Raw genomic sequence first — 14,881 nt, forward strand, 5'->3', positions numbered from 1 at the left:
TTTGGTGGGAGGGGGCTAGGGATTGAACCCAGAGTCTCACCTGTGCTAGGCAAGTGCTCCAGCACTGAGCTACAGTCCCCAACACCCAACACTTTCTTCTTTTTTGTCTTCTTTTTTTAAAATATTTTTTTGGTTGTCAATGGACTTTATTTATTTATATACAGTGCTGAGAATTGAACCCAGTGCCTCACACATGCTAGGCAAGTGCTCTGAAGAATGTCATTGGTATTTTGATGAGGGTTACATTGAATTTGTATGTTGCTTTTGGTATTATGGCCATTTTAAGAATACTAATTCTACTTATCCATAAACATGGGAAGTCTTTTCATCTCCACAAATTTCTTTTACCAGCACTGTGAACCCATATTCTGTATGTTCTGCTGTGGCTTATACCCACAGCCTTCAGATGCTTGCTGCTGGACATTGGAGTCACTTTACCCATTCTCTGCCCTCTTCCAGGGGAACCTATATTCAGTGACTGATGTGTGAGTTCAAAAGTCCAGCACCTTTGGGCTGGGGACACAGCCAGTTGGTAGAGTGCTTGCCTTGTAGGCATAAGGCCCTGGGTTCGATCCCCAGTGCAAAATCATCATCATCACCATCATCATCATCATCATCATCTAGCTTTTTTGCCCTGAAGTAGGACAAACTCTAAGGTGTCATTTATAATCCAGAACTCCTCTCAGCTTCACATTCTTGTTTATCCTACATTTTCTCTTTGGCTTTTTCCAGGAAAATTTCTTCAATAAATAATTTGCACTTTAATCCTTGGTCAGCTTCTGGGAGAATCTAAGCTAAGATAATCACAGTATTCCATTTCAGAATTTCTCTTGTTCACTCTCCTGAACAAGAGAATTTCTGAAATGGAATACTATGATCATGTGATTTGGTTGTAAGGGACATAACTCCAAAAATACTAGCTTAGACAAGAAAATGGTGGATCGGAAGGATACTGGAGTATGTAAATAATCAAAAGAAAGAAAGAAGTACACCTGGGCCAAGAGGGACCTGGAATCATGCCCTTAAACAAAACTTCAGAATTCTCAACTACATGTTTTGCTCATGTCTGCTTTATTCTCTGAGAATGGTATTTCTAGGTAGCTAGCAATACAGCTGCCTCACTTTCCTCAAATCTGTCCCTGCTTTGTCCAATTTGGGACCAAATGGTCATGATGGGGCAAAGGAGTCACACCTGGGGCCATTGCTGTAGTCCTTATGAGTTTCTTCTATTCTTAGCAAGAGAGTGATTTAGCAAAAAAAAAAAAAAAAAAAGGGGAGGGGTGGTGGTGGCTGGGGGTGGTGGCACATGCCTATATCCCAGTGACAGAAGGATTGCAAGTTCCAGGCCAACCTGGGCAACTTGATGAGGCTCTGTCTCAACATAAAAAAATAAAAAGGAATTGGGATGTGATTCAGTGGGTAAGCATTCTTAGGCTCAATACTTGGTGAGAGAGAGAGAGAGAGAGAGAGAGAGAGAGAAGAAAAAGGAGGAGGGCCTGATGCAATGGCACAGGCCTGTAAACCCAGCAACTTGGGAGGCTGAGGCAGGAGGATGGAGAGTTGAAAGCCAGCCCCAGCAACTCAGTGAAACCTTGTCTCTAAATAAGATACAAAAAAAGATCTGGGGATGTGGCTCAGTGGTTAAGTGTCCCTGAGTTCAATCCCTGGTACAAAAAAAAAAAGGAAAAGAAAGGAAGGAGGAGTAGAAGGAGGAGGAGGAAGATTGGGAAAAAGAACAATGAATTTACCAGGCAAAGTGGCTCATGTCTTTTATTAGGGTTCTCTAGGGGAAGAGAATCAACAGGAAGTATAATTATGAAAAAGAGATTTATGGGGCTGGAGTTGTGGCTCAGTGGTACAGCACTTGCCTCTCAGTAAATGAATAAAATAAAGATCCATCAAAATCTTAAAAAAAGGAAAAAAATAAATATTTTTTAGTTGTCAATGGACCTTTATTTTATTTATTCATATGTGGTGCTAAGAATCGAACCCAATGTCTCACACATGCTAGGCAAGTAATCTACCACTGAGCCACAACCCAGTCCCCCAAAAAATTTTTAAAAGGCAGATTTATTAGGTTGGCTATGACCAGAAGCTGGATAGTCCACAATGGCTGTCTGCAGGCCGGAGAGCTGGAAGAACCAGTAGCTGCAAGAGGCCAAAGCCCCAGAACAAGAGGAATCCATGGTGCAAGACCAAAGGCTTCTGGAGAATCACTGGCGGAGTCTGCTTTGGAAGAGTGAAGAAGCAAGAGTCCCACTTCCTCAGACCATCACAGCAGCAATCCAGAACCAGTTCAAGAAGAATGGAGCTTGCATCTGTTGCTTCCTTTTTCTTCTGACTTTTATTCCAGTCAAGTCATTATCATATTGGACAGTGCTGCCCAGGCTTAGGGAGGCTCTCCATTTCAATTGGCTAATCCACATGCCAATCATTCATAAACACACCCTCATCAACACAGTCATAAACCTCTTAATCATGGGCATCTCTTAATCCAATCGAATTGACAAATCAAATTGACCATTACATCTGTAATCCAACAACTGAAGAGGTTGAGGCAGGAAAATTGAAAGTTCAAGACCAGCCTCAGCAATTCAGCAACACCTGGGGTGTAACTCAGTGGCAGAGTACACACAATCTCTAGTACCAAAAAAGTAGACAGGGCCCATGTTCACAACAGCTATAACAAGGAAGCAATTCTAATGTCCATGGAGAGATGACTTAATGAACAAAATGTGTCATATATGTACAACAGAATACTTTTCAGCCTTAAAAAAGGAATGGAATGGATTGGGATTGTGGCTCAGTGATAGAGTGCTCGCCTAACATGTGTGAGGAACTGGGTTCCATCCTCAGCACCAAATAAATAAATGAAATAAAGGTATTGTGTCCATCTACAACTAAAAATTTTTTTTAAAAAGAGCAATGTGGTTTGGGGGTGTAGCTCCTGGCAGAGCATTCGTCTAGCATGTGCAAGGCCCCGGGTTCCATCCCCAACACAAACAAGGTAAAACAAACACATGATCCAACTACATACTGTCTACAAGAAACTGATTTTAGATGCAAAGATACAAATGAGTTGAAATTAAAGGGATAGAAAAAGATATTACAAATAACTAGTAACTGAAAGAGAGCTGGGGTGGTTATATTAACATCAAACAAAATAGACTAAGTGTTTTTTATTGTTGTTGTTGTTCTGTTTTTTGTTTGTTTTAATTTTTTACTTTTTAGGTCTAAATGGACACAACACAATGCCTTTATTTTTATGTGATGCTGAGGATCCAACCCAGGTCCTGCTCGTGGTAGGTGAGCGCTCTACCGCTGAGCCACAGTTCCAGCCCAGACTTTAAGATTTTTTTTTTAAAAGTTACAAGACACAAAGAAGGTGGGTCATGGTATTGCACACCTGCAATCCTAATGACTCAGGAGGCTGAGGCAGGAGGATTGAAAGTTTGAGGTCATCTTCAGCAATTTAGCAAGACACTTTCTCAAAACTTAAAGAGGACTAGAGATGTGATTCAGTGGTGGAGCATCCATTGTTCAATCCCCAGTACCAGAGAGAAAGAGAGAGAGATTATAAATCACTCAAGAAGATAAAACAATAGTAGAGTTCCTAAAATATATGAATATCTGACAGAATTGAAGGAAGAAATAGTAGTAGTTGGAGACTTCAATGTGAAGATCGGATGAGCTCCCAGTTATCCACTGCTCTTAGGGTATCAGAAAAAGCCAGGCCTCCACACTCAGCTCTAATGCTAACAGTTATCTAACCTTCCAGTACAATGGGCTTCCTGGGTGCAGCAGGATAGCTGCAAAAATGTTTCTAGCTCTGTAATGTTTTAGTGCACAAAGAAGCCTCTTTATAATTCATAAGCCTTGAACAATTTACAATGCCCCTATAGTTTAACTTCCTGATTGTGAGGCCCTATATAATAAACTTGTAGAGCTAGTTCTGGGTCACTCTTCCTCAATCAGAGTGCAGTGCCCCACCTGGCCCCAACTTTACTTGAAAATGTCTGATTTCTTTGTCTCTGTGTTTTTCCTCCATCTCCAGTTGCTCCTACTTGAGGTCTTTTTTGATGCACTTCAACACCCCCACTTTCAATAATAAATAGAACATCTAGACAGAATAATAAAATTCAAGAAGAAGACTTGATGGCATTATAAACCCACTATACCTAACAGACATATATAGAATACCCCCTCAACAACAGCAATATTTTTCTCAAGAGCACATGGATATGTTCAATGAATTTTGAATATTGAAAATGAAAGGGTAAAGTTTCTAAGCTGGAAAGCTTGAATGTAAAAGATCAGGTATTATTAAGTTCCTCTGTTACACCCAGATTCCTGATAGTTAAAACAACGCCCTACTGGCCATTTAGCCTAGGGCCCTGTGCAGTTCGTCACAGGGCCCGAACCAATCAGTTTGAATGTGCAGCTGGCTTACGAATGACCAATCACCCCCGCCCGACCTGTTCCCGCCAATGAATGTGCCAATCATGTCTCAGAGTTGTTGTTCAATTTCCCCGCGCCTCATGATGATTTGTTCTGATGTATGCAAAGCCCACTGCCCTCTCCAAAAAGTGTACTTAAGCTCTGCTTGACCTTGGCTCTAGGCTCTGGGCTGCTCTCCCTCCTTGAGTGAGCACAGAGTCCCAGCACGCTGGAATGGATCCCCAATAAATATCCCCTTTTGCCAATTGCATGGAGTCAGTCTCTTGGGTGGTCTCTCCCTCTGACGTTTCGCCGGACCCTTACAAAATCATACTAAGTATCTTATCTGACCACAATGGAATGAAGCTAGAAATCAATAGTAGAAAGAAAACTGGAAAATTCACAATATGTAGAAATTAAATAACTAAGATTGGTTCAGTCAAAGCATTTAGCCAAGAAAATGAATAAAAGGCATCCAGATGAGGAAATTGAAAAACCAGCCTCTACCTCAGAGCAAAGCCTGTCCAAGGAAGGGGGCGTGACCCTTGTCCTTGGAAAGACCCACAAAGCACTCCTAGGCACATACCCACCCTGCTGAGTTGTTAATCTACAGGAGAGATCTGCTACGCCAGGTGTCCCTGACTCAGTTAGGCTAGGTGGGAATCCATAGCAGCCCCCTAGCAGCCACCGATCAGCATGAGACAGGGAAATACCTGGGATGCCAGATGACCCTCCCAGTAGTTTATGGTGGTTGATAACAAGTTGGGAAACCATGTAATTCAGCACGTACACCCCTCTTGGCTTAAACCAGTCAGTTCAAATGAATCCCCCTCTTGTACTAACCAATCACCCCTACCCAACTTGTTCCTGCCAGTGAATGTGCTAATCGTGTTTTAGACTTGTTTTATGATTTTCCCGTGGTGTGTGATGATTTGCTAAGAGATGTTATGATATATGTGAAGTCCCTGCCTTCCCCAAAGAGTGTATAAAACTGCTGCAAATCCTGGACTCGGGGCCTCTCAGCATCACCAGTTCCTGGGTACACACAGAGGACTGAGCTAGCTTGCAATAAACACCTCTTTGCTGCTTACATCAATCTTGGTCTCTGGTGGTCTTTTGGGGGGTCCCAAATTCGAGCATAACAGAAATAAGACAAAAAACTATCCCTATTCATAGATAACATGAACTTTATATAGAAAATGCCAAAAGTTCCACAAAAATGTTAACAAGTCTGGCAAAGCTACAAGGTACAAGATCAACACAAAAATTAAGAGTGTGCCTGGGGTTGTGGCTCAGTGGTGAAGTGCTTACTTAACACATGTGAGCCATTGGGTTCGATCCCCAGCACCACATAAAAACAAATGTATTGTGTCCATTTACACCTTTATATATATATATTTGGGCTGGGGGTTGTAGCTTAGTGGTAGAGCTCTTGCCTAGCATGAAGCACTGGGTTAGAGCCTCAGCACTACATTAAAAATAAATAAAATATAGGTATTGTATTCATCTACAACTAAATATATATATAAGTATATATATTTTTTAATCAACTGTTTCTACATATCAACAATGAACTACTTGGAAAGAAAATTGACAAAGCAATTCCACTTACAATAGCATCAAAAATAATAAAATACCTAGGAATAAATTTACTCCAGGAGATGAAAGGCTAGGACATTAAAAACAGCCAGGCTTGGTGGCACATGCCTGTAATTCCAGCAGTTGGGGAGGCTAAGGCAGGAGGATTGTGATTTCAAAGCCAGCCTAAGCAACTTAGCAAGACTCTATCTCCTAAATAAAATATAAAAATGTCTGAGATGTGGCTCTGTAGTTAAGTACCTGGGTGAAATCCCTGGTACAGAAAAAAAAAAAAAAATGCAAAACATTGCTAGAAGAAATTGAGGCACACCTAAGTAAATAGGAACACATGTGGACTGGATAATGTAACATGATTAGAATGGCAAGTATATTCAAAGCAATTTAAAGATTCAATGCTATCCCTCTAAAATTCTAATGTCTTTTTATTGTAGAATTGGAAACATTAATTCTTAAATTCATTTGGAATTGCAAAGGCCCCAAATGGTGAAAACAATTTTCAAAAAGGAGAAAAAAGTTGAAGATTCACATTTGCCAATTTCAAAATTTAACTGCAGAACTACAATAATCAAAATAGTTTAATACTAGCAATTTAACAGATGTAAAGGTAATGGAATAGAATCGAGAGTCCAGATGTAAAATCCCATATCTATAGTGAATTGATTTTTGACAAGGGTGCCAAAATCATTCAGTGATTGATTGATTGATCGATTGATTGATTGATTTAGAGTGGAAAGTAAAACTTTAATATTAAAGGACAGTAGAGAAGACTTCTCCCAGGAAGAAGGGGACCCAAGAAGTAGAATCCATGGAAGGGGGAGGTCTTCCCTCCTTTATGGCTAAAGTCTTCTTTTAGACTTCCCACATTCCAGTCAGCATTCCTGTCTTTTGTTCTGCAGTGATAGAATGTAGGTGGGAAGACCCTAAGGGTGGGGGACAGGTGGTCAGTAATCTGGGCAGGAAGGAATTTCTTCTTTTTTTTTTTTTTTTTTTTAGTTTTTCCGCGGACACAACATCTTTGTTTGTATGTGGTGCTGAGGGTCCAACCCGGGCTGCTCACATGCCAGGCACATCCCCAGCCCCAGGAAGGACTTTTGGATTAGCATCTGCACATTTGCTGGGAGCTGCTTTATTAACATTTCTTTGGGATGGGCTCAGTGATTTTTTTTTAGGGGGGAAGGGGACTGGGGATTGGACCACAGGGTGCCATACTACTGAGCTATGTGCCCAGCACTTTTTATTCTGAGACAGAGCTCTCTCAGGATGGCTTCCAATTTGCAATCCTCCTGTCTCAACTTCTAAAGTTTCTAAGACTGATCAAGGTAGAAAGAAAAGGGGCTGGAACAACTGGCTACCCATATGCAAGAGAATCAAGCTGAGCTTACCCCTATCCCACACCATATACAGCAATTAACTGAAAATGGTTCAACAAAAAAGGTCTAAAAATAAAAGAGTAAAACACAAAAAAAACCTTAGAAGAAAACACAGGGGTAAATTTTCTTGACCTTAGGATTGGCATTGATGTGTGATACAAAATGAAATCATGAGGAAAAAAATAAAATCTGGAGCTGGGTATGGCAGTACCTATCCTTTTTTTTTTTTTTTTTTTTTTGTAGAGGTGGGGGTAGGGGGGTTAGGGATTGAACTCAGGGGCACTTGACCACTTGACCACTGAGCCACATCCCCAGACCTATTTTTGTATTTTATTTAAAGACAGGGTCTCACTGAGTTGCTTAGAGCCTCACAATTGCTGAGGCTGGGTTTGAACTCATGATCCTCCTGCCTCAGCCTCTCAAGCCGCTGGGATTACAGGCGTGCACCACCACGCCCCCCTCCCTATCCTTTTGAAGGAAAACTTTTCCCTACATCTGGACTTTCTAGTTGTAAAGAGCTTGGAAGCAAGATAGTAAATAACGATTCTGGTAAACGTCCATTTGTTTTAAAAATTCAGAAATTGTCTATTGGAAGTGACTTTTTGAAATGGATTTGCTAGTTCACCTCTAGAAGTGACTTGGGAGGCTGAAACAGGAGGATCACAAGTTCAAGGCCAACCTCAACAACTTAGAGACCCTAAGTAACTTGGTCTCGAGAAAAAAAAAAAAAGGATTGGGATGCAGCTCAGTGGTAAAATGTGTTATATCCCCAGTACTTAAAAAATAAATAAAATAAACTTCCTAAGAAATGTCAGGGGCTAGAAGGAAATTCTCCTTCAAAGAATAGCCTGACATTTACAAGAAACAGCCCCCTGGGAGACATCCTGCCTGGGAGACATCCTGCAGTTACCTATCTCCCTGGAACATCCTGTGGTTATCAGGATCATCAGACATCTTGCAGCTGGCAGTTTTACCACCCACATCCAGCAATTGCTGATTAGAGAGCTTCCCCATCCTCAGCATGTAAATACCCCTGTGTGAACAATAAAAGTTTGCAGCTTGATTAGAACTCCTGTCTTGCTGTCATCCCTCCGGTCTCTGGTCCCTTCATTACTCCCCACCTAGGTTCGCTGCCCACATTGATGTGTCCTGCCGGACAGGACATTTGGCGCCCAACGTTGTGTGCCTTTGACTGAGAAGGAACTCCGTCCTCCAGGAAGACTTGGCCAAGGGGAGCTCGAGATCGCCTTGGCAGACAAGACGGAGAGACAGTTCCAGGAGGTGAGTGGGGACAATGCATGGTGAGTGACCCACCATGGGACAAGCAGTTTCATCACATGATTTGTTTTTGTCAGGCCTCAAGGAGTTCCTCAAGACACGGGGGTCACGTGTTAAGAAAAAGGACTTGAAATTATTCTTTTCATACATAGGAGAATTGTGTCCATGGTTTCTCCTTGAAGGGACCATTGATGGTAAAAGATGGCTTAGAGTAGGAGACTGTTTAAAAGATTATTATGAATCCTTTGGCCCAGAAAAGGTGCCTGTTCCCACCTTTTCTTACTGGAACTTAATTAATGAAATTCTTAAAAGTTCACCCTTTGACAATGGTACCTTAAAACTTGTCAGGATTGGGGAAGAGGCATGCCCTTCAGCTAGTATAGACATAGACATAGATCCTTCTCAGTCTCCCCAGGACCCTGGGAACCTTCCTGGTCCCCTCAAAATCCCACCCTAATGAATAAGGCTCCAACGGTTACCAACTGCCTTTATCCAGTTTTAAATACCAGAGACACATTGACCCCTGGGGAGGAGGCTACCTTGGAGAAGGAAGCAGCTCGCTACCATTCAGAAGACCCGCCACCTCTCAGGACCCTGCCACAGCCTATAGGACTTACACATTCACCTCCCTCCTATATCCCTCTGTAAGGGTCCGGCGAAAAGTCGGAGGAAGAGACCACCAAGAGACTGACTCATGCAATTGCAGAAGGGGATTTATTGAGGATCCAATTCAGTGTGCTGAGGCTCCAGGCTCACACAAGAAGGGAGAGCAGCCCAGAGCCCAGAGCAGAGGCTAAGCAGTGCTTAAGTACACTTTTTGGGGAGGGCGGGGGGGGGGGGGCTTTGTATACATCAGAACAAATCAGCATGAGGCACAGGAAAATTGAACAACTCTCATACATGATTAGCACATTCATTGGCGGGAACAGGTCAGGCGGGAGTGATTGGTCACTCCTAAGCGGGGTGGGGGGGGTGTATACATTCAAACTGATTGGTTCAGGCCCTGTATGCCTACGTGACAAGCTGCACAGGGCCCTAGGCTAAATGGCCAGTAGGGCAGTTGTCTTAACTGCCTCAGGAATTTCAGGTTCTGGGTGTGGCAGAGGAACTTAACAATACCTAGTCCTTCACTTTTTAACTCAGGCTTTGCAACTTAGAAATTTTACCTTTTCACCTCTTGCCTTTTGGACTCCGGCCCTTAAGGGGCCAACTGCCCCCTCAGATATTTTTTCCCCACTTCCCCTGCCTAACCTGGCTCCCTTGCGAGAGTCTCTCCAACATAGACGGTAACAGATCCAACTTTTAAAAGAATTAAGATCCCTTGGCTCTGAGCTCTGCTCATTAGCCTTAGGCACAGAGTCAACCCGAGCTGGCCCAAGGCGGTCTAATACAAAGGCTAAGCCGTGCCCTCACCCGAAGTCAGACAGATAAGCCCGCCCAGGCTGAGGACAAAGTGGAGGATCAGAGGAGGAAGCGGGGAAACGGGAAACGGATCAAGGGGACAAAGCACAGGAAGAAATTAGAGTATATGAAATCCAAATTCATCAAATGGTAGAAAATAATACAGATTAGATTGTAGATAAATAGAACATAGAAAAACAATAGAGATGATAAAACTAAAATCTAGTTTATGAGATCAACAAAATTGACAAAATTTTAGCCAGATTCACTTAAAAAAAAAAAAAGGGGTGGGGGCAGGAGAAGACTCAAAATATTAAAGCCAGAAAGGAAAAAAAAAAAAACAGAAACGAACTGACACCGCAGGTGCCCTCAGTCTGCATGAAGTTCAACCTCTTAGTGATCTCAGACCACTAAAAACCATAAAAGCACATGTGCAGGAAGATCTGGTTCTCAGGCTCTCCGAGGAGCTGTGGTGGAATTACAAGACCTTCAGGTGCCTATCTGCAAGGATGACAAGGTCCAGGTAGGACACTGCAAAGATCAGCAAATCAGCAAGGTAGTCCAAGTGTAAGGAAAAATATGTCATTTACACTGAGTGGGTGCATCTGAGAAGGCCTAACAGTACAACCGTCCACATGGGCATCCACCCAAGCAAGGTGGTTATCACCAGGCTAGACTCTGATAAAGAATTTTTTTTTTTTTTTTGTATGCAGAGCCAAGTCTCAGCAAGTTGGAAAAGAAAAGCAAATATAGGGAAGAGTTCATGGAGAAAAGGCAGTAATGAATATTACCTGTCCCACAACTGTGGTTTAACTGGATGTTTTGCATAGTATGTGCTTCTTGGAACTTTTCAGGATGTTTCTGGAACATTTCATTGTCCTCCTGTTTTGTAATTGATCTATGCCTATGTAAATCTGCTTTTGCAATTTGGATTAATAATTTTATGAATAAAATTGGAACTGTTTTCTAACTCAAAAAAATCATCAGAAATGAAAGGAAAACATTATTACTGATTTTACAGAATAAAAACATAAAAGAAAACCACAAATGGTTGCATTCTCACAAATTGGATAACTTAGATGAAGTGGAAGTTTTTCTAGAAACACACCATCTACCCAAACTGATCTACCAAAACTGACTCAAGAAGAAACTGAAAAATCTGAAGAAACCAATAACTAGTAAAGAGGTTGTATCAATAATCAAAAAATATCCCTACAACAATGGAAAAATTCAGAATCAAATGGTTTTACTGATGTATTAGTACAAGGAATTAATATTTATATAAGTATAATAGAATTAACTTTAAATAGAGTGAAGGAAAAAACAGCATGATCATCTCAAGGCTGAAAAAAATTCAACAAAATTTAACACATTTTCATGATAAAAACATTATGCTAAGAATTTTATCCTCAACAATAAGTAGATAAAGCACACCTAGGAAAACCCCACAGTTAACATCACGCTCAGTGGTGAAATAATGGAAGCCTTTCCTCTAAGGAACAAAACAATGATACCTATGTTAGTCACTTTTTTTTTTTTCTTTTTCATTACTAGGGATCAACTCAGGGCAAGACAAACATTTTACCACTGAGCTACATTCCAGTTCTACTTATATCCTTTCTATTTGACTTATTGGAAATTTCAGATAAACAAATAGGTAAGAAAAAAAATAATGGCACATAATTGGAAAGAAAGAAAAACATTAGTTTGCAGATGACATCTTTTATGTAGAAAACCCTAAAGAATTCACACACACACACACACACACAATTTTTAGTGTTAAAAAGTAAGTTCAAACCAGGCATTGTGGTGCATAACTGCTAATCCCAGCTACTTGGGAAATGGAGGCAAGATTGCAAGTTCAAGGCTAGCCCCAGGGCAATTTAGTAAGACTCTGGCTCAAAAAAGATTTTGTAATAGTTGTAGTATCAGGGATTGTACCCAGAGGTGTTCTACCACTGAGTTGCATCCCCAGCCCCTTTATTATTAAGTTGTAAATGGACATAATACCTTATTTATTTATATGCTGTGCTAAGGATCAAACCCAGTGCCTCACTGAAAAGCAAACACTCTACCACTGAGCCACAACCCAGTCCCTCCCCAGCCCTTTTTTAATTTTTAATTTTGAAACAGGGTCTTGCTAAATTGTGCAGGGGACCTTGAATTTGCAATTATCCTACTTCAGCCTCCTCAGTCACCGGGATTACAGGTTTGCCAACACTCTCAAAATTAAAATTTTTAAAAAGTGCTGGGGATGTAGTTCAGTGACAGTGCTTGCCTAGCATGGATAAATCCCTGGGTTTAATTCCCATCACACACACACAAAAAAATTGAACAAAAATATAGGATACAAAATTAAAATTAAAACACAAAAATCAGTTGTACTTCTCTATGCACTTTCAGTGAACAACCTAGAAAGGAAATTTAAAGACAATTTCAAAATACAGTAGTCAAAAGAGAATAAAATACTTCGGAATAAATTTAAATAAGGATTGATTTATACATCAAAAATTATAAAACAAAGTGGGCAAGGTGGCTTGCACTTGTAGTCCCAGCTACTCAGGAGGCTGAGGCAGGAGGATTTCTTGAGTCAGAGAGTTCTAGATCAGCATGAACAATACAGCAAGACCCATCTCAAAAAAAAAAAAAAAAATATATATATATATAAAATAAAATGAGACCTAAACAAACATAAAATATATATATTTAATGTTTATTAATTAAAATACTTAATACTGTTAAGGTGACAATACAAGGGTGGTCCATAGATTCAAAACAATCCCTCTTTAAATTCAAATGGTGTTTTTGTTGTTGTTGTTTTTGTTTTTTAATTTTTTTTTAGTTGTTGGTTGGACCTTTATTTTATTTATTTATATGTGGTGCTGAGAATCAAATCCAGTGCCTCACATATGCTAGGCAAATGCTCTGCCACTGAGCCACAACCCAGCCCCCCAAATGTATTTTTTATAGAAAGAAAAGGCCATCCAAAAACTCACATGGAATCTTAAGCGATTCTAAATAGCCAAAATGATCTTAGAGTTGAGCTGGGGTTGTGGCTCAATGATAGGCACTCACCTAGCATGTGCCAAGCCCTGAGTTCAATCCTCAGCACCATATAAACATTAATAAATAAAATAAAGGTATTGTGTCCAACTACAACTAAAAAAGAATAAAGTTATAGAACTCACATTTCCTGCTTCAAAACTTCCTACAAGAAGCAGTCATCAAAAATGCATGGTATGGGACTGGGGATGTGACTTAAGCGGTAGCGAGCTCGCCTGGCATGCATGCGCCCGGGTTCAATCCTCAGCACCACATACAAACAAAGATGTTGTGTCTGCCGAAAACTAAAAAATAAATGTTAAAATTCTCTCTCTCTAAAAAAAAAAAATGCATAGTATTGGATAAAGACAGACATATAGACCCATGGAATAAAGAGGAGAACCCAGAAATAAACCCCAACTCATACCATCAACTGACATTTGACAAGGATGCCATGATCATTTAATGGATAAATGTGGACAAATAACAACCTTTTCAACAAACGATGCTAGGAAAACAAAATATTTTACATGTAAAAAAATTAAGCTTTGATGTATGTACATTCCATGTATGTATTATATGTTAAAATACATTCTGCTGTCATGTATAACTAAAAAAAAATTTAAAAAAAATTAAGCTGGATTCTTAAACTATATACAATGACTAACCCAATTGATCAAAAATGTAAGAGTTAAAATTATGAAACTCCTTGAAGAAAACATAGGGAAAAATCTTTCTGACACAGGATTAGGTGATGATTTCTTGGGTAGGACTCAAAAAGCACAAGCAATAAAAGACAAGATAGATAAATTAGACCTTATCAAAATTAAAAACTTTTATGTATCAAAGGACACTTTTGTGTGATGAGTTTGCTGCCAGAATACAGGTGTCATGAAAACCCACTGCTAAATCAAAGCCAAAATGGGAAAGGAAAAGACATCAACATCGCTGTCATCAGACCTGTAAATTCTGGCAAGTCCACTGGCCATCTGGTCCACAAATGTGGTAGAATCAACAAATGAGCCACTGAAAATTTTGAGAAGGAGGCTGCTGAGATGGGAATGGGCTCCTTTAAGTATGTCTGGGTCTTAAATACACTGCGAAAGCTCAGTGTGAGCAAGGTGTCACCATTGACATCTCCCTGTGGAAATTTCAGACCCACAAGTATTATGTGATTATCACTGATGGCCCAGGACGCAGAGACTTTACCAAAAACATGATTACAGGCACATAATCACAGGCTGACTGGATTGTTCTGATTGTTGCTGCTGGTGTTGGTGAATTTAACAATTGTTATCTCTGAGAATGGGCAAACCCATGAGCATGGCCTCTTGTCTTACACACTGGATGTGAAACAACTAACTGTTGATGTTAACGAATTAGATTCCACTGAGCCATCCTATAGTAGGAAGAGATACGAGGAAATTGTTAAGGAAGTCAGCACCTACTTTAAGAAAATTGGCTACAATCCTGACATAGTAGCATTTGTGCCGATTTCTGGCTGGAACATGTTGGAGCCAAATGTTAATATGCCTTGGTTCAAGGGATGGGAAATCAACCACAAAGAGGGCAGTTCCCCTGGAACCACACTGCTCAAAGCTTTAGATTTCATCCTGCCACCAACTCATCCAACCGACAAGCCTTTGTGTCTGCTCCTCCAGAATGTCTACGAAATTGGTGGTATTGGTACAAAACTCAAAGTGGATCAGGAACCTAGGCATTAGACCAGAGACCCTGCATTACTGGAAGAAAAG

General features: G+C 40.5%; 1 pseudogene; it reads left to right on the forward strand.

Moving 5' to 3' along the window:
* The first annotated feature begins 13,990 nt into the window (after nt 1-13,990).
* On the forward strand, nt 13,991-14,881 carry LOC101961339 (elongation factor 1-alpha 1 pseudogene; annotated as a pseudogene).

Source organism: Ictidomys tridecemlineatus, chromosome 10, assembly GCF_052094955.1.
Source record: "Ictidomys tridecemlineatus isolate mIctTri1 chromosome 10, mIctTri1.hap1, whole genome shotgun sequence".
NCBI classification, from domain to species: domain Eukaryota; kingdom Metazoa; phylum Chordata; class Mammalia; order Rodentia; family Sciuridae; genus Ictidomys; species Ictidomys tridecemlineatus.